General features: G+C 50.2%; 1 long non-coding RNA gene across 2 annotated transcripts in view; it reads right to left on the reverse strand.

Annotated features, from left to right (window-relative positions):
* Positions 1–2,128: 2,128 nt before the first annotated feature.
* LOC138372937 (uncharacterized) overlaps positions 2,129–24,108 on the reverse strand; it is a 267,880-nt gene continuing 245,900 nt past the window's right edge. For both annotated transcript variants that reach the window (XR_011231012.1, XR_011231011.1), the window contains exon 3: positions 2,129–2,265. This is a non-coding gene — a long non-coding RNA (uncharacterized lncRNA). The remainder of the gene's footprint in view (positions 2,266–24,108) is intronic.

Genomic DNA, 24,108 nt, shown 5'->3' on the forward strand with positions numbered 1-24,108 from the left:
CCTCCCTGCCCTGGTGACCAGCTGCCTCACCACACTTTAAGTGGTGATTTCCTCCTCCTCCTCCTCCTCCTCCTCCTGCTACTGCTACTCCTACTCTGTATCCTTCTCCTCCTTCCTCTGGTCGACGTTGTTCTTCTCTCCTCCGCTCTTCCATTCTCAACGGTCCATTTATTCTTTGGACACTAATGTTCTGCCAGTGTTGCTAGTCCTTAATGTTTGTTATCATCCTCCTGTGGTTATCTTTATGTTATCGTTGGTCGCGCGTCCGGGGAAAGGGGAAGGGAAGGCCTCGCACGTCCCGGGGGGGGGGGGCAGTACGTAGGGAAGGCCCGAGCACGTCCGGGGGGGGGGGTTCTTGCACGTCTGGGGGGGCCTAGCACGTCGGGGGGAGGCGGGGGGTGGGGGGGGGGGCTCGCACCTGGTTGGGGGTGGGGTGGGGGGGGGGGCTCGCACCTGGTTGGGGGTGGGGTGGGGGGCCCTCACACATCTTCCTTCAGTCACCTGTAGTAACGCAACATCTAGTAATTCCTTATTACCAGACCACAAAGCCGATCCCCAACACACTGTCCTCCTTACTCTCGAGGGTACAGGAGCTGTAATCCGACTCGTTCTTGCAGGCTATGAATCAGGGACCAAAGAGCCAGAGCTCAATCCCCGCAAGCACAAATAGGTGAACACACACACACACACACACACTTGTAAGGACAACACTTGTAACAACACTTGTAGCAACACTGTAACACTCGTAAGGGCAACACTTGTAACACTCGTAAGGACAACACTTGTAACACTCGTAAGGGCAACACTGTGAAGAGGGCGACTGGCCTGGCCGCCCTTCAGGCGTCAGGCAACAGTCGTCGGGAATACCACTCTAGTTTGATCCCTTTTAAAGATCTCGGAAGACTACTACATGCGTCGTCTTAATGAGAGTAGGGATGAGGGATAGGTTCCGTGGGGTGCACTATCCCGTGAGCCAACACCACTACATGGGGCAGAGTCCCTGATCCCCCCTATTTACACCCCCCCCCCTATCTTTTACCCTCTATATGCACGCTACCCTCACCACACCCTATCTCTTGCCTTCCACAGGCGCGCTACCCTCCTATTTTCTGGTTATTCTCCTTCTTGTTCTGTTAGAGTTTCTATGGCGCGTGCGACGTAAACATTTCCAATTTTACCTCCGGCTTTTCCACCTGTATTAGACCAAATAAACGTTCCTCTTGAATGGTGAGGGAGATGCCAGAGGTCCAAACGTTCCTGTTTGTCGCCTCCCCTCCCCCCTCCTGCACCTCACGGGGGCGTGATGCATGACAAGAACAGCGTACATGTCATGCACAACCTCCCCCCCCCCATCCCATTCCCATCCATCACTCTTCCCCCCTCTCGCGACCCTCATTACAACACCTCACTCTCCTCATGCGGACACCTGACTGTATCCTCCCAATCACTGCACATTCCCCGCTCCCCCCCTAGCCGTCGCCTGTCTCTTTGACCTCCTAGAGAACACAACCTCCGCCACCACGGCTTCATCACAGCCTGCAGACACTGCCACAACCTCTTAGAGAGCAGGAAGTAAGTAAGTAAGTCCTCCCCCATACATTTATTCTCTACAACAGCTATAGACACTGGTCTGCAGACTCGACTCAACAGCCCACCTACCCTCATATGCCAACCACAACAGCCACACAACCACACAGGACTAACTCACTAGTGCTGGACCTTGAAGTGGCGAGTATAACGCGTGCCACTTCTCATATATTTATTCTGCCAGGCGTTGAAAAGTGTAAGTGAAGTGATAAGTGCTGGAGAAACCCAGGCAAGATGGAGAGACAGGAGTGTATAGATTTCAGAAACAGGAAGAGGATGATGCCACGAAGAGTTCCAACTTAGTTGCCACGTGAGCGGAAAGATTATAAACAGAATGCCTTAGACGACAACTAAAGAAGCCCAAATTACGTTGAGATTAGGCCCAAAGATTGCAAAGAAAAATGACATTTGCGGATGACGCGTAAAAATACTAAAGTCACTTGCGCGAGCATCACATCAACAAAGGGCAGAACATGAGCCCCTTAAGAGGCAGGATATATACTAGCATAATAAGAGGCAGGATGTGGGCACTTACTGTGAGGTGCTGGAAGAGCCAGGCTCGGAGGATGTTGGTGGCCACTTTGGGGAAGATGCCTCTTTTCTTCTGATTTTTCTTCGAACCATCGTCGTCTTCCTCTGTTCCTTCTCCTGACCCGATGCTGGCATTGCTCGCGTCGCCTGCGAAGGAAAACCAGATAATTCTTAGCTTCGAGTCAAGAAGTTGATGTTTCGGACGAAGGTACATTACAAGACAGATCGGGACGACACAGTTATGCTTTAAGCAGCGTAATATGCTGTCACAGACGTACTGTCATACACAGACTGCAACTATATTGTTCATTAGGAAACAAAAAGCTACCAGAGATGAATGCTGGTCGTAGATATATGTACTTGACGGTGCTAGGTACAAGGGGCGGCGGTGGCTGTGCATTCTTTTGAGATTTTTGCTGGGACAAATGGTGGGGCTCGCGCTTCAGACGTGAACGAGCGCTTTAGGAAAAGAGCGGGTCAAGAAGGGAGGGAGGTACGTAGAAAAGGAGATGAGGAAGTGTAGAAGGAAGAAAGAGAGAAGGGGGAGAGAGGAAACGAGACAGTGTGGGAAGGAGAGGTGGTGAGAAAGGGAGACAAAAACCGAGTGTGTGTGATGAAGAGAAGGTGATGGAGGGATGAACAAGCGGAGGAAGGAGAGAGTGGAGGTGAAGAAGGAGAGGGGGAAAAAGTGGCGATGAAGAGAGGAAATGAAAAATGAGGGTGTAGACGGTAACGATAGCGGTGGAGGAATACCATCCAGGAGGGAGCCCGGCCGGTAACGATAGCAGTGGAGGGGGTGACGTGTACAGAGGGGGGAGGGAGCTAATGTTATCCATCACGTTACACGTTATTCTTCCATATACTAGGTATCAGCCTCTGCCATTAGGTCCTTCGTCCCGGTACCAAGCTGCCTGACCTCAGCTTTAGCGTCAACATAAGTGACAGAAGTGAACATAACCTAATGGGCCGACAAATGGTCAACTAAGAACACTTATGACAGAGCCCGAGACACATTACTTAAGAGGCAAAACGTGATTCCAAGGCAAGAACTCAAGCGTGAAATATTAAAGTCATCAGTGGAGGCGACAGCCGCTGAGGGACAGACAGGTGGAATGCAAGAAATTACAGCCTAGGAATGACCACAAAATATGCCACCCTGTTCTTCCAGTGTCTTATAGTCCGGCGAACTCCCAACCTCTACACCTCCCTTTGCCCTCTCCCTCTACACCTCTCACCCCTACACCTTTCCACCTGACCCCCTTCCTCCTCGTTTGCTGGTGCGACTCTGGTTAAAAACCTCTTCCTCAGCCTCACAAACACAATGAAAGATAAAATACCCTCCTACTTATCGAGGCTTTCTAGAAAAATCCTGAAAATAAATTGGCATTTACTTAAAGAGTTCGTTCTTAACAAACACCTTCACAGCTCGACCAAAACGCTACCTTCGCTTTGCAAATGAACAGTCATAACTAAATTTGCATGGTGTGCAGGGCTAATGCAATGATGACTAGGAAGTGGTGACGGAAAATGACACGTTAGGCGAGGGGTGACTGATGGCGCCGAAGAGGTAATGGCGGGAAGCATTCTGACTGGCCGTCTGGCGGCCACAACTGTCTCCGATTGGTGGAATCTACGTTCGACGCTAGTGACAAATGTCCGCCGATTTAGGAAATGGTTCTTACACTGTGATTAACTGCATAAACAACATAGCCCTTAACCACGATGATAATCTCCACTTGAGGAGGGAAGTAGAGGTAACATTAGACACAACTGGGATTCCTGCAGCACGTCACACCAGGGAGGAGGAGGAGGAGCCCCGCGGCGCCTCTTGTCACGTGAGCAAAGATACACACAGCAGGTAACAGTGCCACCTGCCGGCCGCCGTCATTCGTCAAAGGTGCCAACACCACGTTGTTCCGTGACCGCTGGCGTGCTGTTGCTGCTGTTCTTGTTGCCCACTACTGCTGCTGCTGTTCTTGTTGCTGTCACTGCTCATGCTGCTGTTCTTGTTGCTGTCACTGCTCATGCTGCTGTTCTTGTTGCTGTCACTGCTCATGCTGCTGTTCTTGTTGCCCACTACTGCTGCTGCTGTTCTTGTTGCTGTCACTGCTCATGCTGCTGTTCTTGCTGCTGTCACTGCTCATGCTGCTGTTCTTGTTGCTGTCACTGCTCATGCTGCTGTTCTTAATGTTACCGATTTCGCACCTTTTGTTGCTATATTCGTTTTGATTCATGTTTTGAGCCACCTATTGAGGGTGGCTCTGCTCTTGCTGGTGCTGCGTCTGCTGTGGATGCGGTCTGCTGTGGGTGGGGTCTGCTGTGGGGGTGGGGTCTGCTGTGGGGGGAGGGGGTCTGCTGTGGGGGGTCTGCTGTGGGGGGGGTCTGCTGTGGGTAGGGTCTGCTGTGGGGGTGGGGTCTGCTGTGGGGGTGGGGTCTGCTGTGGGGGGAGGGGTCTGCTGTGGGGGGGGGTCTGCTGTGGGTAGGGTCTGCTGTGGGTGGGGTCTGCTGTGGGTGCGGTCTGCTGTGGGTGGGGTCTGCTGTGGGGGTGGGGTCTGCTGTGGGGGTGGGGTCTGCTGTGGGGGGAGGGGTCTGCTGTGGAGGGGTCTGCTGTGGGGGGGGGTGTCTGCTGTGGGTAGGGTCTGCTGTGTGTGGTGTCTGCTGTGGGTGGTGTCTGCTGTGGGTGGTGTCTGCTGTGGGGGTGGGTTCTGCTGTGGGGGTGGGGTCTGCTGTGGGGGTGGGGTCTGCTGTGGGGATGGGGTCTGCTCTTGTTAATGGTCTATGCATTCTCCCGAAGACTGACGCTTTAGTGACGGAAGCAATACAGATATACATTAAGAATAATATCGCAATATATATATATTTACTAGGGGGGGAGGGGAGACCCGGCCTTGCCCGGGTCTGTCTGTCTCTCCCATCTGTCCATTTATACATCTAGCGTATTTATTTATCCATCCATCTATATTCCTCTATCCATTCACCTTCCACATATTATATAATATATATATATATATATATATATATATATATATATATATATATATATATATATATATATATATACATATATATATATATATATATATATATACACATATATATATATATATATACACATATATATATATATATATACACATATATATATATATATATATATATATCGGTCTGAAAACTCACACCCCAGAAGTGACTCGAACCCATACTCCCAGGAGCAATGCAACTGGTAACTACAGGGCGCCTTAATCCGCTTTAAATAGCGGATTCAAATAGTGGTTCAAATAGTGGTTCGGGGAAGTGGTTCAAATAGCCGAAGCTACTTGAACCACTTCCCCGCCTGCAACTCGGATGGTAATCTTGGGCATAGCATTTTATCAAATCACCTCATTCTTTGGGGCACACGTGAGGAACACAAATGCGAACAAGCCTGAATGGTCCCCAGGACTATCAGGACTATCACTTCCTTTTGTCCGGCCGTGATGGTCAAGCGGATTAAGGCGCCCTGTAGTTACCAGTTGCGTTGCTCCTGGGAGTATGGGTTCGAGTCACTTCTGGGGTGTGAGTTTTCAGACGCATATAGTCCTAGGGACCATTCAGGCTTGTTCGCATATTATATATATATATATATATATATATATATATATATATATATATATATATATATATATATATATATATATATATATATATATATATATATATATCATTCTTCCTGTCCAACTATCTATCCATCCACATATCCATCAACCCAACTATCTATCCCATCCTTCTATTCATCTACCCATCGATCCTTCAATGTATTCAACTATCTATCCATTTATCGCTCTATCCATCCACCACTCGTCTTTCTGTCCATTTACCCACCGCTCTATCCATCCGTCTATCCATGTATCCATCCATCTAACCCCTCCCCCCTATCGATCCATCTATTTACTGTCATTCTGTGTCTCTATGTGTATCTCTCTGTCACAGTCTTTGTCTATCTGGCTGTCTCTATCATATATAAACCTTTGAAGCTGCGGAAGCATCGTCTGTTTTCTGCCAATACGGACAAATTATTGATAGCAGGAAGTTGTTTTTTCTCGTTAATTGTCCTGATATCAGTGAATAATGGTGCTTATCAATATAATTTTTGGTGTTAATATTTAGCTGTGTAGCTGGCGGGCAGTGCCAAAAATCGTCGTGGGGATGGCGTTTGACAGTGACCCCTGACTGGCACTTTGCTCAAGTCTGGCAACCCCGCCCAGCCTATGTTTCTCCTGTACCTCAGACCATTCTCTCTGGCAATTACGGCGGCGAGGCTAGGCCCAACCACGTGGCCTCCAACGTCGAATAGAGACAAACAGACATTCTCTCCTACAGTATAGATCCTCCCGACCCGCCCCACAGGCCAGCAAGTGAGGGGTTTTTATCATGTGTAGGTTGAGACATACGGCATGTTAGTGGGGGGCATCTGTACGGTGGCATGGGACCGGACGAGGCATCTGGGACCATCCAGAGACGTGGGACCGGACGAGGCATCTGTGGACCATCCAGAGACGTGGGACCGGACGAGGCATCTGGGGACCATCCAGAGACGTGGGACCGGACGAGGCATCTGTGGACCATCCAGAGACGTGGGACTGGACGAGGCACCTGGGGACCATCCAGAGACGTGGGACCGGACGAGGCACCTGGGGACCATCCAGAGACGTGGGACCGGACGAGGCATCTGGGGACCATCCAGAGACGTGGGACTGGACGAGGCACCTGGGGACCATCCAGAGACGTGGGGCCGGACGAGGCATCTGGGGACCATCCAGAGACGTGGGACTGGACGAGGCATCTGGGGACCATCCAGAGACGTGGGACCGGACGAGGCATCTGGGGACCATCCAGAGACGTGGGACCGGACGAGGCATCTGGGGACCATCCAGAGACGTGGGACCGGACGAGGCACCTGGGGACCATCCAGAGACGTGGGACCGGACGAGGCACCTGGGGACCATCCAGAGACGTGGGACCGGACGAGGCACCTGGGGACCATCCAGAGACGTGGGACCGGACGAGGCACCTGGGGACCATCCAGAGACGTGGGGCCGGACGAGGCATCTGGGGACCATCCAGAGACGTGGGACCGGACGAGGCACCTGGGGACCATCCAGAGACGTGGGACCGGACGAGGCACCTGGGGACCACTCAGAGACGTGGGACCGGACGAGGCACCTGGGGACCATCCAGAGACGTGGGACTGGACGAGGCACCTGGGGACCATCCAGAGACGTGGGACCGGACGAGGCACCTGGGGACCATCCAGAGACGTGGGACCGGACGAGGCACCTGGGGACCATCCAGAGACGTGGGACCGGACGAGGCACCTGGGGACCATCCAGAGACGTGGGGCCGGACGAGGCATCTGGGGACCATCCAGAGACGTGGGACCGGACGAGGCACCTGGGGACCATCCAGAGACGTGGGACCGGACGAGGCACCTGGGGACCATTCAGAGACGTGGGACCGGACGAGGCACCTGGGGACCATCCAGAGACGTGGGACTGGACGAAGCACCTGGGGACCATCCAGAGACGTGGGACCGGACGAGGCACCTGGGGACCATCCAGAGACGTGGGACCGGACGAGGCACCTGGGGACCATCCAGAGACGTGGGGCCGGACGAGGCATCTGGGGACCATCCAGAGACGTGGGACCGGACGAGGCACCTGGGGACCATCCAGAGACGTGGGACCGGACGAGGCACCTGGGGACCATTCAGAGACGTGGGACCGGACGAGGCACCTGGGGACCATCCAGAGACGTGGGACTGGACGAGGCACCTGGGGACCATCCAGAGACGTGGGACCGGACGAGGCACCTGGGGACCATCCAGAGACGTGGGACCGGACGAGGCACCTGGGGACCATCCAGAGACGTGGGACCGGACGAGGCACCTGTGGACCATCAGCAGGCAATGACCAAACCGCAGCATATTAGCTGTGACGTGCTGCGCTTACCGTCTTACCTGACGAAAGTAGCGCGCCACCACTCTTAGTGCTCCTGGTGCTGTCTTATAGACGTGCTCAGATGCCGCTATTTGTCTGTCTGTCTGTGTGTGTGTGTGTGTAAGGTCGGAAAACATGCCCTGTGGGGGGATGGGGGGTAGGGGTATTTGTAGCCACTTGTGGGTATTTATCGGTGCAGACTCGAACAGGGAGATCGTATCTAGTAGCACATACGCAGTTTGCTAAACGCTGGGCCCTTTCCACCCCACCTGTTCCAGCGCCGACTAGTTCCGGTGGTACGTACTGAGCGAGCTGCCTCTGCCTCTCTCTCTCCCTGTATTCAAGACAGCTCCCTCAACACACAAATCATACATTAGGGATTTTGCATAATTTGAAATTGATATTGCAACCATCTTAGGAGACGCACGTGCAATTCTTATGAGGAATTTAGAATGCAGATCTTGCACGGTAGACCCCGCATGGCACACACATCAACCGGCAGACCCCGCATGGCAGACATCAACGGGCAGACCCAGCACGGCAGACCCCGCATGGCAGACCCCGCATGGCAGACATCAACCGGCAGACCCCGCATGGCACACACATCAACCGGCAGACCCCGCACGGCAGACATCAACCGGCAGACCCCGCACGGCAGACCCCGCACGGCAGACCTCGCACGGCAGACATCAATCGGCAGATCTTGTTTTAGGTTCCAATCACATTTCCTCGCTACTGAAGCTCGTTCAGGCAATACACTGGTATTTTAACGCTGTAGATGACAGCCTCAAAATTACAAGTGCTTTACTGAAATGAGGAAGACAGCACTCTATTCCCCCCAGCACCTCCCCCCCCCATCCCGTCAACTCCCCCCATCCCGCCCCCCCCCATCCCATCACCTTCACTCCCTTCCCTTAGTGATGTATCTATGACCGTCGGAGCTTACCTATCAATACTTCCCTATCAGTGACTACGGGGGAGTGAGATTCTAGCTCTTCACGCCCGCCTCTCACCCTTGGTGTACCCCATTGCGTTACAACGTAACTATTCTGACCTTTGAATTCTTTGTCGAGTCTGGCCTTAAAGGTGTGGATGGAGGTGGCTTCCACAACTTCCTTCCGTACATTCCACTTGATGACCGCCCGTACACGCTACCAGTATTTCCTCACATTCCTTCGGCTCAATTGAGTTTCCTGCTTCCACTTATGCCGTCTTGCTCTACTTTCTCTTAATTTTAGAGAGACTGTCCTTGTCCACCTTGACTATTCCCTTCAGTATGTTATATGTAGTGATCATGTCCCCTCTGGCTATCCTCACAGCTTAACCCTCTTCTCTCTGCCACCAATCTTGTTGCAAACCTCGGAAACTTTGTTAATTTAAGTGTTAATGACTCACAAGGTGCATGTTGCAGTATTAGTCCAATAAAAGCTGTGAAGCCTCCCTTGAAAAAGAGTCATGATTTAGGTTACTAAACGATATACTGATGTTTGCCAGCGTCCCATTTCCTGTAGCAACCTGTCGATGTGTGCCTCTGGTGTTGGTGGTGGGATTACATCCACTCCTCAATCCATCAATCAATCCATCAATCAATCAATCGATCAGTCACTCAATCTCTCTTCCTTTCTTTCCTGCTGTGTTCCCCGTGTTCATTACCTTACACTGATGTTGTGGGTGGTGGAGGTGTGGGTGGTGGAGGTGTGGGTGGTGTAGGTGTGGGTGGTGGAGGTGTGGGTGGTGGAGGTGTGGGTGGTGGAGGTGTGGGTGGTGTAGGTGTGGGTGGTGGAGGTGTGGGTGGTGTAGGTGTGGGTGGTGGAGGTGTGGGTGGTGTAGGTGTGGGTGGTGGAGGTGTGGGTGGTGTAGGTGTGGGTGGTGGAGGTGTGGGTGGTGGAGGTGTGGGTGGTGTAGGTGTGGGTGGTGGAGGTGTGGGTGGTGGAGGTGTGGGTGGTGGAGGTGTGGGTGGTGGAGGTGTGGGTGGTGGAGGTGTGGGTGGTGGAGGTGTGGGTGGTGGAGGTGTGGGTGGTGGAGGCGGCCGTGGGCGCCGCCGCTGACGGCCAGCCAGCACCGAGTGCAACACTTCCGGCCGGACACCGGTTAATGGTAGTTAGCGGTAGTTAATAGTGATCAAAGTGTCAGTAGGTAATGATGACGAAGAGCGTCCATCTGTTGCTGACGGCGAAGTAACCCCTCCTCCCCCCCCCACCCCCCACCCGGAGTCACCCCCTCCCCCCTTGCCGTCGGCGCCGTGTTGCCATTGTCAAAACCACAGTCGTCAGCCTCTCGCCGCCGCCGTCAATCTCACCGCCGCCGTCAATTTCTCCCCGCCGCCGTCAATTTCTCCCCGCCGCTGTCAATCTCTCCACATCTCCACTACAGCCTGGTTGGTCCGGCGCGTGTTGCAAGAAATTATCTACTTTGTTCTTGAGGAAGTCCACCTCTGGTCCGGCAATATGTCAAATGCTTGCTGGGAGAGTATTGAACAACTGTGGACCTCTGATGTTGCGTATGGGACACCCGCCGTCAACCTGTCACCGCCATCAACCGCCACCTCCTACTTCTGCCTGCACAACTGCCACCATAACTACCACCTCCCAATTACCACCACCACCCCCTCTACCGCCATAACTACTACCACCACCACCACCTCCTCTACCACCATAACTACCACCACCATCCCCTGTACTCCACAGCTACTACCACCATCACCTGTACTCCACAACTACCACAAACACCACCACCACCCGTTCTACCACCACAACATCCCCTCTACCACCAAAAGTACCACCACCACCCCCCTCTACCACCACAACACCCCCTCTACCACCACAACACCCCCTCTACCACCACAACACCCCCCTCTACCACCACAACTATCCACCACCCCCCCCCTCTACCCCCACAACTATCACCACCCTCCCCCCCTCTACCCCCACAACTACCACCACCGTTCCCCACCTACCACCACCGGGTCCACACCCACCACCTCCCCAACCACCACCACCACCACCCGGGCCCCTCCTCCTAATCAAGGTATCAGACACTGCGGGCATGATAGATGCGCCGGTGTCATGCTCCGCCGGACTGCGCTCCTCCAGTAATAATTGTCATTGCAAGTATCAAAAGAGAGTGATTCAAGGGGTAATAGCCCAGCCGGACCCCTGGTGAACCTGCAGGTACGCACACGGGCGGAGACCCACCCATCAATCACCAGGTTAAGTGTGACTTGCCGTCACCAGGGGCACCAGCCGCGCCCGCAGGCGCCGCCGCCTCCTCCTCCTACCCTACACTTGTAGCCAAGGCGCCCGCCGATCCAGTTTACCTCAAATTCTCCGCAGGAATTGATGAATTAGTGAGTGATTTGATTACATGGGTGTTGGGGGGGGGAGGGTGTGGGGGGGGGGAGGTTGTGGGGTGGTGAATTATAGTTGAGGAAACAGTTGCTAGAAGTGTTTATTATTTTTTTATTTTTACTTACGTATATGAGGATTTTGTTGGTACTAGCATGACTGAAAGCTGGCCGGGGCATGAGTGCGCGTGCTCACACGCGCACACTGTTGTGTGTGTGTGTATTTACTATTTGTGTCTGCAGAATCGAGTTATTAGTTCTTGGACCCCGCCTGTCTAACCAATCTATTTCCCTCTAATATATCTACTAAATATATTTATCTCTGGCACACGCACACATACACACCCAGGAAGCAGCCCGTAGCAGCTGTCTAACTCCCAGGCACCTATTTACTGCTAGGTGAACAGGTGCATCTGGGTGAAAAAACTCTACCAATGTTTCCGCCTCCACTGGCAGTCGAACCAGGGCCATTAGGACTACGACTCCCAAGCGCCGTCCACTCAGCCGCGAAGCTCCGTGTGTACTCACTCAGTTGTGCTTGTGGAGATTGAGCTCTGGCTACTTGGTCCCGCCTCTCAACTGTTATTCAAAAGGTGTACAGATTCCTGAGCCTACTGGGCTCTATCATATCTACATTTGAAACTGTGCATGGAGTCAGCCTCCATCACATCACTGACTGATGCATTCCATCTGTTAACTACTCTGACACTGAAAAAGTTTTTTCTAACGTCCCTGTGGCTCATGTGGGTACTCAGTCTCCACCTGTGTCCCCTTGTTCGTGTACCCCCCTCCCCCAACGTACGTACGTACGTGTGTGTGTGTGTGTGTGTGTGTGTGTGAGGGGGGTGGGGTAATCACCGAGGAACAAGGAGCTGGGACACGAGAACAAGGAGCTGGGACACGACGACAAGGAGCTGGGACACGACGACAAGGAGCTGGGACACGACGACAAGGAGCTGGGACACGACGACAAGGAGCTGGGACACGAGGACAAGGAGCTGGGACACGAGTACAAGGAGCTGGGACACGACGACAAGGAGCTGGGACACGACGACAAGGAGCTGGGACACGACGACAAGGAGCTGGGACACGAGGACAAAGTTAAGGAAAGCAACACCCCTCCCCTCCCCCCTTTGGACCACAGTGTACGTACCCACAGCCCCTGTGTACGTACTGACAGCCGTGTGTACGTACTGACAGCCGTGTGTACGTACTGACAGCCGTGTGTACATAATTTAACGTGAGCGGGTATCTGCTAGTATCTATGTGCACATCGGCGACTACAAACTGCCGTTATCAGTAGTTGAGACGTGAGAAACGACGCCTCATTAGCAAGAGGGCGTTGGAGACCCGCTGCCCTCCTGGTCGACATTCCATATTTGAACATAATGATTTTCGACCGCGTGGCCCTTGTCTGTTGGCAATTATCCTGCCGCTTAGCATGTACATACTGCAACTATGCAACATCGCGCCCTCATTGCTCGCAAGAACAAACAAACAAACAAGGGGGGGGGTTGGAGGAGGGGGGGGGGGGTTGGAGGAGGGGGGGGGGTTGGAGGAGGGGGGAGTAAATATGAAAGCAGAAGACTGATGCAAGAGGTTCATTTGCATATCAGGGCCATTAGGGATCGTTTCTAGATGTATTTGTTGGGGGGGGGAGGTTATCTGTAGATGGTGTTATCTGTCACCATCACTTCCATCATCACCATCACCACCATCATTATCACCCTCCCCCCCCCCCCACCACTATCACCCATAAAATCTCTACCATCCAGGAGTCATCGTCGTCTCGGGGAAAAGCTCTCCACTACCCTATACCTCTCCAACACACACACACACACACACACACACACACACACACACACACACACACACACACACACACACACACACACACACACACACACACACATGACGATGGCGGACGATGCTAAAATTATGAGAAGGATTAAAACAGAAGAGGACTGTTTGAGGCTTCAAGAAGACCTAGACAAGCTGAAGGAATGGTCGAACAAATGGTTGTTAGAGTTTAACCCAACCAAATGTAATGTAATGAAGATAGGTGTAGGGAGCAGGAGGCCAGATACAAGGTATCATCTGGGAGAGGAAATTCTTCAGGAGTCAGAGAAGGAAAAAGACTTGGGGGTTGATATCACGCCAGACCTGTCTCCTGCAGCACATATCAAGCGGATAACATCAGCGGCATATGCCAGGCTGGCCAACATACGAACGGCATTCAGAAACTTGTGTAAAGAATCATTCAGAACTTTGTATACCACATATGTCAGGCCAATCCTGGAGTATGCAGCCCCAGCATGGAGTCCATATCTAGTCAAGGATAAGACTAAACTGGAAAAGGTTCAAAGGTTTGCCACCAGACTAGTACCCGAGCTGAGAGGTATGAGCTACGAGGAGAGACTACGGGAATTAAACCTCACTTCGCTGGAAGACAGAAGAGTTAGGGGGGACATGATCACCACATTCAAGATTCTGAAGGGGATTGATAGGGTAGATAAAGACAGTCTATTTAACACAAGGGGAACACGCACAAGGGGACACAGGTGGAAACTGAGTGCCTAAATGAGCCACAGAGATATTAGAAAGAACTTTTTTAGTGTCAGAGTGGTTGACAAATGGAATGCATTAGGGGGTGATGTGGTGGAGGCTCACTTCATACACAGTTTCAAGTGTAGATATGACAGAGCCCGATAGGCTCAGGAATCTGTACACCTGTTGATTGACGGTTGAGAGGCGGGACCAAAGAGCCAGAGCTCAACCCCCGCAAACACAACTAGGTGAGTACAACTAGGTGAGTACACACACACACACACACACACACACACACACACACACACACATGAATGACATGTTTACAGGAGTAGAATCCTACATGTCGATGTTCGCGGATGACGCAAAATTAATGAGAAGAGTTGTAACAGATGAGGATTGTAGGATCCTCCAAGAGGAGGAACAGGTTGCAGAGATGGTCAGAGAAATCGCTACTAGAGTTCAACACGAGCAAATATAAAGTTATGGAAATGGGATCAGGTGATAGCAGACCAAAGGGACAGTACACGATGAAGCGGAACTGCCTACCTGTGACGATTCGAGTAAGAGACCTGGGTGTGGACGTAACACCTAATCTAACTCCTGAGGCACCTATAAATAGGATAACGACAGCAGCGTACTCTACACTGGTAAAAGTTAGAACATGATTCAGAAACCTAAGTAAGGAGGCATTTTGGGCGCTTTACACTGCCTACATGAGACCAGTCTTAAGAGTATGCCGCGCCATCATGGAGTCCCCAACTGAATAAACACATAAGGAAACTGGAAAAGGTTCAGAAGTTTGCGATAAGGCTCGTCCCAGAGTAACGAGGGATGTGATATGAAGAGCGTCTAGAGGAACTCAACCTTACGACACTAGAAAAATGAAGGGAGAGGGGGGATATGATAGGAACGTATAAAATACTCAGGGGAATTGACAAAGTGGAAACAGATGAAATGTTCACACGTAATATTAACAGTAACGAAGGGACATGGGTGGAAGATATTTCACAGAGATGTTAGAAAGTTCTTTTAGCGTGAGAGTAGTGAAAAATGGAATGCACTTAAGGAGCAGGTTGTGGAAGCAAACTCTATTCATAATTTTAAAACTAGATATGATAGGGAAATGGGACAGGAGTCATTGCTGTAAATAACCGATGGCTAGAAATGCCGGATCCAAGAGCCAATGCTCGATCCTGCAGGCACAAATAGTTGACAACAAATAGGTGAACACACACACACACTAGGCCTGGTAGCCTGGTGGATAGCGCGCAAGGACTCTTAATTCTGTGGCGTGGGTTCGATTCCCGAACCTGGCAGAAACAAATGGGCAAAGTTTCTTTCACCCTGAATGCCCCTGTTACCTAGCAGTAAATAGGTACCTGGGAGTTAGTCAGCTGTCACGGGCTGCTTCCTGGGGTGTGTGTGTGGTGTGAAGAAAGGAAAAAAAAGTAGTTAGTAAACAGTTGATTGACAGTTGAGAGGCGGGCCGAAAGAGCAAAGCTCAACCCCCGCAAACACAACCAGGTGAATACACACACACACACACACCCGTTGATTTACGGTTGAGACAGAGCTCAACCCCCGCAAGCACAATTAGGTGAATACAATTAGGTGAGTACACACACACACACACACACACTATCTGAGTGTGACAAGAGAAATAGTTGACTACAAAGAGTCGCTATCTCATGTCGCACATACTGCTGGCTAGCGGCTCTCCAAAGCAAGATAATTAACTACATCAAGCATAGTTAGCCATCGTTATAATGACCAATTAACACAGTAACATCTCAATTAGCAGCTTCAAATCTTGGCAGGTCAAAGTTGCTTTGGAAAGCCATATGCGACTCCCGGCTTTGCATCTCGGAAGGTCAAAGGTGTCCCTTGAGACCCAACAGCCTGTTGGATCATCACAAGTCGAGCCTACCTACTTTGTGTCTACATTGTGTAGCTTCCAGGGATCAATGGCCCTGCGGCGCGGTCTGCGACCAGGCCTCCTGGTTGGTCGTCTGCTCAACCAGGCTGTTGGACGCGGCTGCTCGCAGCCTGACCCATGCATTGATCATGCATGACGCCAGGTTGATCAGGTATTCTTTGGAGGTGTTTGTCAAGTTCTCTCTTGAACACTGTGAGGGGTCTGCCAGTTATGCCCCCTAAGTGTAGTGGAAGCGTGTTGAACAGTCTCGGGCCTCTGATGTTGATAGTTCTCTCTCAGAGTACCTGTTGCACCTCTGCTCTTCAACGGGGGTATTCTGCACACCCGGGCTTGTGGAGCAGAAGAACTCCCGAACCCCTCTCCAGGTATGCTCCAGGTATTATCAATCCCCGGCTTTGCGTCCTGGAAACCCACTAGTGATTCGAACCCAGCTTTGCGTCCTGGAAATCCACTACGGATTCCAAGCTTTACACCTCTGAAAAATCAGAGGTGTCCTGGAAGCCGCGTTTCCCGACTCTGTGTGCACGGACCGCATTATTACAGCCTTGCGTCCCGGAAAGCCTTAGTGGTCCCGGAAAAGGCAAAAAAAAAGCAAGCAAGCATGAGCGACGCGGGCAACTGCTTGTCTGCCTGAGTCATGGTGTAGCCAACCCTTCAGCCCGCCCCGGTGATTGATCACCGCAGATCACACCTGGCCGGGGGGGGGGGACCAGTGAGGGGTGGTGAGGGGGGAGGGGGGCAGGAGAGGAGAAAAGGGGGGGCGGGGAAGGGGAAGGAGAGAGGACATGTAGGATAGCGACAAGGGAAGGAGGTAGAAGTATTAGAGGAACATGATGGAGATGATGAGATATGATACCGAGACAGAATTAATGCTTGCCGAGAGTGTGTGTGAATGTGAGTTGTGTGTTTGTGCGTGCGCGCCTGCGTGTTCTCACCTAGATGTGCTTGCAGGGTCGAGCTTGGCTCTTAAGCCCCGCCTTCCGATCCTTTTTAAGACTGCAATGACTCATTTCTCACGTTTTTTTCACATTTACATCTACAAATTTTGATTTGAACTAACTACATTATCCTCTACATCTAACCTGTTCTATTAATTGATAAATCTAGCGATGAAAAAGTTCTTTCTGACGTCTCTGTGACTCATTTACGTCTCTTGAGTAAAACACACACACAGGATGCACCCCACAACAGTTGGCGCGCTCCCAAGCACCTATTTTACTGCTAGGTGAACAGAGGCCTCAGGTGTAAGAATCTGTCCATGTGTATCTCTCTCTCGGCCGGGAATCAAGCCAAAGACTGTGTCGGCTGGACGCACTTCTGTGTCCGTCTGAGTCGCCTACTCTCTTCTTCCCTCGTGTATATACAAGCTTGAGTGTGTCGTGGGCTGGGGCGTGAGCTGTACCGGGGGCTGGGCCGTGAGCTGGTACGGGGGCTGGACAGGGGGCTGGACCGTGGGCTGGACCGTGGGCTGGGCCGGGGGCTGTACCGGGGGCTGGGCCGGGGGCTGGGCCGGGGGCTAGGGCGTGGGCGGCCTCAGAGATGGGCGGGAACAAATGGTGATGACTTTATGAACAAATGGTGATGACGGGTGGGCTGACGGCTGACATGCATCAGCTGGACCATCTGATGGAGCTGGCTGACGAAGAAATTAAATAGCAAGAGATCCTCTTAGTCAATGAATGATGATGATGGATGGAGAGAAAACCTGTGATAATGAGAGAGGGAGAGGAAGACAAGGGTGGCACGGAATAAGGGAGGATGGGAGAGAGAGAGAGAGAGAGAGAGAGAGAGAGAGAGAGAGAGAGAGAGAGAGAGAGAGAGAGAGAGAGAGAGAGAGAGAGAGAGAGAAAGAGAGAGAGAGAACTGCTCATGGATACAGGCAAGATATTAATCATGAATGAAAATGTACGGTATACATGTAGACATATTATTATTATTATTATATATATATATATATATATATATATATATATATATATATATATATATATATATATATATATATATATATATATATAGACTCGTACAAACATATATCTATATATAGCTATATATATATATATCTATATATACGAGTCTATATATATATAGACTCGTATACAAACATGACTCGTGTCATGTTTGTATGAATATAGATTCATACAAACATGACACGAGTGGAGTACCACAGGGTTCAGTTCTTGCACCGGTAATGTTCATTGTCTACATAAACGATCTACCAGTGGGAATACACAATTATATGAACATGTTTGCTGATGATGCTAAGATAATAGGGAAGATAAGAAACCTAGATGATTGTTATGCTCTTCAAGAAGACCTGGACAAAATAAGTATATGGAGCAACACTTGGCAAATGGAATTTAATGTGAATAAATGCCATGTTATGGAATGTGGAATTGGAGAACATAGACCCCACACAACCTATAAATTATGTGAGAAATCTTTAAAGAATTCTGACAAAGAAAGGGATCTAAGGGTGGTTCTTGATAGAAAATTGTCACCTGAGGACCACATTAAGAACATTGTGCGAGGAGCCTATGCTACACTCTCTAACTTCAGAATTGCTTTTAAATACATGGATGGAGAAATACTAAAGAAATTGTTCACGACTTTTGTTAGGCCAAAGCCGGAATATGCAGCGGTTGTGTGGTGCCCATATCTTAAGAAGCACATCAACAAACTGGAAAAGGTGCAACGACATGCCACTAAGTGGCTCCCAGAACTGAAGGGCAAGAGCTACGAGGAGAGGTTACAGGCATTAAATATGCAAAAACTAGAAAATAGAAGAGAGGCGATATGATCACTACGTACAAAATAGTAACAGGAATCGATAAAATTGATAGGGAAGAATTCCTGAGACCTGGAACTTCAAGAACATGAGGTCATAGATTTAAACTAACGAAACAAAGCTGCCGGAGAAATATAAGAAAATTCACTTTTGTAAACAAAGTGGTAGACGGTTGGAAGAAGTTAAGTGAGAAGGCGGTGGAGGCCAAGACCGTCAGTAATTTCAAGCGTTATATAACAAAGAGTGCTGGGAAGACGGGACACCACGAGCGTAGCTCTCATCCTTTAACTACACTTAGGTAATTACAGACAAAAGATGTGACGACGTTTGATCCGTCCTGGACCATTATGAAGACGTGACTTAATATAAACGATTTTTGTCGTGAATCACCTGATTGATGGGGTTCTGGGAGTTCTTCTACTCCCCAAGCCCGGCCCGAGGCCAGGCTCGACTTGTGAGAGTTTGGTCCACCAGGCTGTTGCTTGGAGCGGCCCGCAGGCCCACATACCCACCACAGCCCGGTTGGTCCGGCACTCCTTGGAGGAATAAATCTAGTTTCCTCTTGAAAATGTCCACGGTTGTTCCGGCAATATTTCTTATGCTTGCTGGGAGGACGTTGAACAACCGCGGACCTCTGATGTTTATACAGTGTTCTCTGATTGTGCCTATGGCACCTCTGCTCTTCACTGGTTCTATTCTACATTTTCTTCCATGTCGTTCACTCCAGTACGTTGTTATTTTACTGTGTAGATTTGGTACTTGGCCCTCCAGTATCTTCCAGGTGTATATTATTTGATATCTCTCTCGTCTTCTTTCTAGTGAGTACATTTGGAGGGCTTTGAGACGATCCCAATAATTTAGGTGCTTTATTGCGTCTATGCGTGCAGTATATGTTCTCTGTATTCCCTCTATTTCAGAAATCTCTCCTGCTCTGAAGGGGGAAGTGAGTACTGAGCAGTACTCAAGACGGGACAACACAAGTGACTTGAAGAGTACAACCATTGTGATGGGATCCCTGGATTTGAAAGTTCTCGTAATCCATCCTATCATTTTTCTGGCTGTCCCAATATTTGCTTGGTTATGCTCCTTAAACGTTAGGTCGTCAGACATTATTATTCCCAAATCCTTTACATGCTGTTTTCCTACTATGGGTACATTTGATTGTGTTTTGTACTCTGTATTATGTTTAAGGTCCTCATTTTTACCGTACCTGAGTACCTGGAATTTATCACTGTTACCTGCCATTGTAACCTACTCCGCCATATCATTTCTAACAAGGAAGTCAAGAGACTCGCTAAACACTAAGTATCTTTTAATGAGATAACAGAAATAACCATTGTCCCCCCTCCCTCCCCACTTTCCGAGGATACTGAGTATTGTCGGGTGTAGCAGAGGTGTGGGGACGGAGGTGTGGGATGGAGGTGTGGGACGGGTGGGACGAAGGTGTGGGACGGGTGGGACGGAGGTGTGGGACGGGTGGGACGGAGGTGTGGGACAGATGGGATGGAGGTGTGGGACGGGTGGGACGAAGGTGTGGGACGGGTAGGACGGAGGTGTGGGACAGATGGGATGGAGGTGTGGACGGGTGGGACGGAGGTGTAGGACGGTGATGTGGGACGGAGCCTTTTTTTTTTTTTTTTTTTTATTAAGATATGAGGTACATCTGCATTAGTGCAGCTACCCTAGACTATATGAAGTGGAGTACAGTGTGTCAAAAAAGCTAACTAGGTGATGCTAAAAAATCCCATATTATTATTATTAACATCTTTATTGACAAAATTAATTACAATTTTGCCTAATCTGAGGATTTTGATAGTTATTAAAATGAGGATAATGCTGGTATTCACTGTCACGCAGGACAGAGGGTCATACATAAGACAATAGGTCTAAACTGTAGGCTGAAGCACATATATATCATGGTTACAATCAATGTTTTAATGTATGGATATGCGAAAACAACTTTCTACTGTGCACTGCCACACAAGGGCAGGGATGGGTTCATAAGTGATGCAGCTTAGAAGTAATATAAATAAAAATAAAAATTGTTCTTCATTCTTTAAAATGGATAAGCAAATTTTGGATAAATTGTTAGGATGTCGTCCAGAACACCTGAGTCAATGAAATAGTTACACAGTTGGTGGTACAAGAGGCCAGGAGGTCTAAAGTCCTTTACGGCTTCACATTCATCAATATAGTGTTCTAGTGAATGCATTAAAGGTTTATCACAGTTTACAATCTGAGTATTCTGGTAGTGGCTCAGCCTCACTAACCTGCCAGAGGTGTCTATAGCCAAGGCGAATTCGCGCAATGACTCCATCACATTGCCTGGTCCGGTTACTGTGCTGACCATACAAATCCCCATCACCCATATGCCTAACTAACTCTAGGGAGCGATAAACTCACATTTGGCGCGTGTTTCAGCCAGGGAGCACAATTAGCCACTCTCCCCATCCATGCCTGCCCTGTAGGGATTAATGAATTGCTGTGCAGCCCGTTATTATATGCAGGGAATTTTAATCCCACCAGAGGGAGTATTGGGTGTGGGATGAGGTAGGTGAGAGTAGGCTGATGGCGTGTGTAGTGTGTGTACTTACCTACTTGTGCTTGCGGGGGTTGAGCTCTGGCTCTTTGGTCCCGCCTCTCAACTATCAATCAACAGGTGTACAGGTTCCTGAGCCTACTGGGCTCTATCACATCTACATTTGAAACTGTGTATGGAGTCAGCCTCCACCACATCACTGCCTAATACATTCCATTTTCTACTACTCTGACACTGAAAAAAATTCTTTCTAACGTCTCTATGGGGTCATTTGGGCGCTCAATTTCCACCTGTGTCCCCTAATGCGTGTGCCCCTTGTGTTAAATAGTCTGTCTTTATCTACCCTATCAATTTCCTCTGAGAATCTTGTATGTGGTGATCATGTCCCCTCTAACTCTTCTGTCTTCTAGTGTCGTGAGGTGCGTGAGATGCATTTCCCGTAGCCTTTCCTCATAACTCATGCCTCTTAGTTCTAGGACTAGTCTAGTGGCATACCTTTGAACTTTTTTCCAGCTTCGTCTTGTGCTTGATAAGGTACGGACTCAATGCTGGGCCCGCATACTCCAGGATTGGTCTTACACATGTGGTATACAAGGTTCTGAATGATTCCTTACACAGGTTCCTCGAAGGCAGTTTTGATGTTAGCCAGCCTCGCATACGCCGCAGATGTTATTCTTTTGATGTGGGCTTCAGGAGACAGGGTTGGTGTGATATCAACTCCTAGATCCTTCTCTCTGTCTGTTTCATGAAGGACTTCATCTCCCATTCTGTATCCTGTCTGGCCTCCTGTTTACACTGCCTAGTATCATTACCTTACATTTACTCTGGTTGAACTTTAGTAGTCATTTGTTGGATCATTCATGCAGTCTGTCTAGGTCATCTTATAGTCTCATACTGTCTTCCTCCGGCTTAATCCTCCTCATAATATTTGCATCATCAGCAAACAATGAGAGGAATGATTCTATACCATCTGGAAGATCATTTACATATATCAGAAACAGTATAGATCCAAGGACTGAACCCTGTGGGACTCCACTGGTGACGTCTCGCCAATCTGAGACCTCACCCCTCACAGTGACTCGCTGCCTTCTGTTGCTTAGGTACTCCCTTATCCAACGGAGTACCTTCCCTTTCACTCCTGCCTGCACCTCCAGCTTTTGCACTAGTTTCTGGTGTGGCACTGTGTCAAAGGCTTTCTGGCAATCCAAAAATATTCAGTTTGCCCACCCCTCTTTTTCTTACCCGATTCTTGTTGCCTTATCGTAGAATTCAGTTAATCCCGTGAGGCATGACTGTGTGTGTTTGTGTGTGTACTCACTTAGTTGTACAAGCCTAGTTGTGCTTGCGGGTGTTGAGCTTCGGCTCTTTGGTCCCACTTCTCAACTGTCAATCAACAGTGGTGATAACTCAGTGTACAAGCTTGTGATGTACAAGATGGTATTTTTCTCTGTGACAACCACACAAGTCCCCGACGAGACTCTGGGGGCGCTGTGGTCACCTCACAATAAGGCAGAGTTACCCAAATCCTCGCAAACAGTCTTTAATACCACAGTTCAAATGCTCACCTACAGTGCCATTAGAAGGAAAAACGGAACCTCGACTGTAAATAACTCGACAGTCGACACTTTTAAAATAAGATGAGATTTTACAACTTGATATGCACACTTACTTTCCACCTGCGATTTTTCCTTACTAATAACACGTTAAGTAAATATGTGACCAGCGAGTGATATTAACGATTGTGTAATGAGGAATGAGGATTTGGGTAAATCTCGCCCTGCTTCTATGGTGACGCTCTCTCTCGCTCTCTCTCTCTCTCTCTCTCTCTCTCTCTCTCTCTCTCTCTCTCTCTCTCTCTCTCTCTCTCTCACACCCCCCCCTCCCAAACGAAGGAGCCGATGAGTAACCAGGTCATTAATATACAGACTCACCTCTCTCGTTATGTTGTCACCAGCGCCTACCACCCTCCCTTGAATAATATTAATACACAAAATGTCTTCACGATACCCGAGACATGGGCGGGGAGGGGGGGGGGGGAAGCTGGGGGGGGGCGGAGAAGCAGAAAGGGGGGCGTGGGGGGGGAGGGGGAATGATGCAGGTTAGCAAGGATGGGGGGGGGGTTTGGGGAGGAGACGTCATGGGGAATTAAAATAAGGGAGGAGGGGGGGGGGCAGATAAGAAATAGAAGTGAGACGCACCTCATGCACCCCCCCCCCGCTTTTCTTAACCCCCTCCCCTTAACCACAACAGAGGCGTCTGACATACAGGGGGTTGCAACTGCTCCACCTCCTCCCCCATGCACCTCATCCTCCCCCCCTCTTTTCATCGCTCCGTCTCACCTCCCTCCCTCCATCCCCCCCTTTCCTTCATGATTCTTTTCCATCTCCTCCCTCGGTGCCTCACTCCCTTACCCCTTTCTACTCTTCCCCATGCACCCCCCCCCCCTCCCCCTTGTCTCTGACAGATGATTGAAGCCGGGGCAGCAAAGGTGCAAATCTTTCAATCAGTCCAGGGGGGGGGGGGTGGGAGCAAGAGGGGGGGGGGTGGGAGCAAGAGGGGGGGGGGGGTGGGAGCAAGAGGGGGGGGGGCGGGATTTGTTTAAAAGCAGGCTGGTGTTATGGCAATTGATTCGTATTTTTGTTGCTGCCACCATCAGTGCCTGCTGGCCCCCCCCCACCCCCCCCCCCCCCGTCACCATCCTTCACCATCACCCCACCCCCTACCCCCGTCAAGGCCCCCCCTACCCCCGTCAAGGCTGTAACCAAACCACAACATCTGTAATTACCGGGTACTGCCTCTCCACCCCCACGCTGACCAATCGCCTGCCACCGGCAGCCCAGAAACCCCCTTAGAACCCGC

The sequence above is a fragment of the Procambarus clarkii genome, chromosome 40, assembly GCF_040958095.1.
Source record: "Procambarus clarkii isolate CNS0578487 chromosome 40, FALCON_Pclarkii_2.0, whole genome shotgun sequence".
Taxonomy (NCBI): domain Eukaryota; kingdom Metazoa; phylum Arthropoda; class Malacostraca; order Decapoda; family Cambaridae; genus Procambarus; species Procambarus clarkii.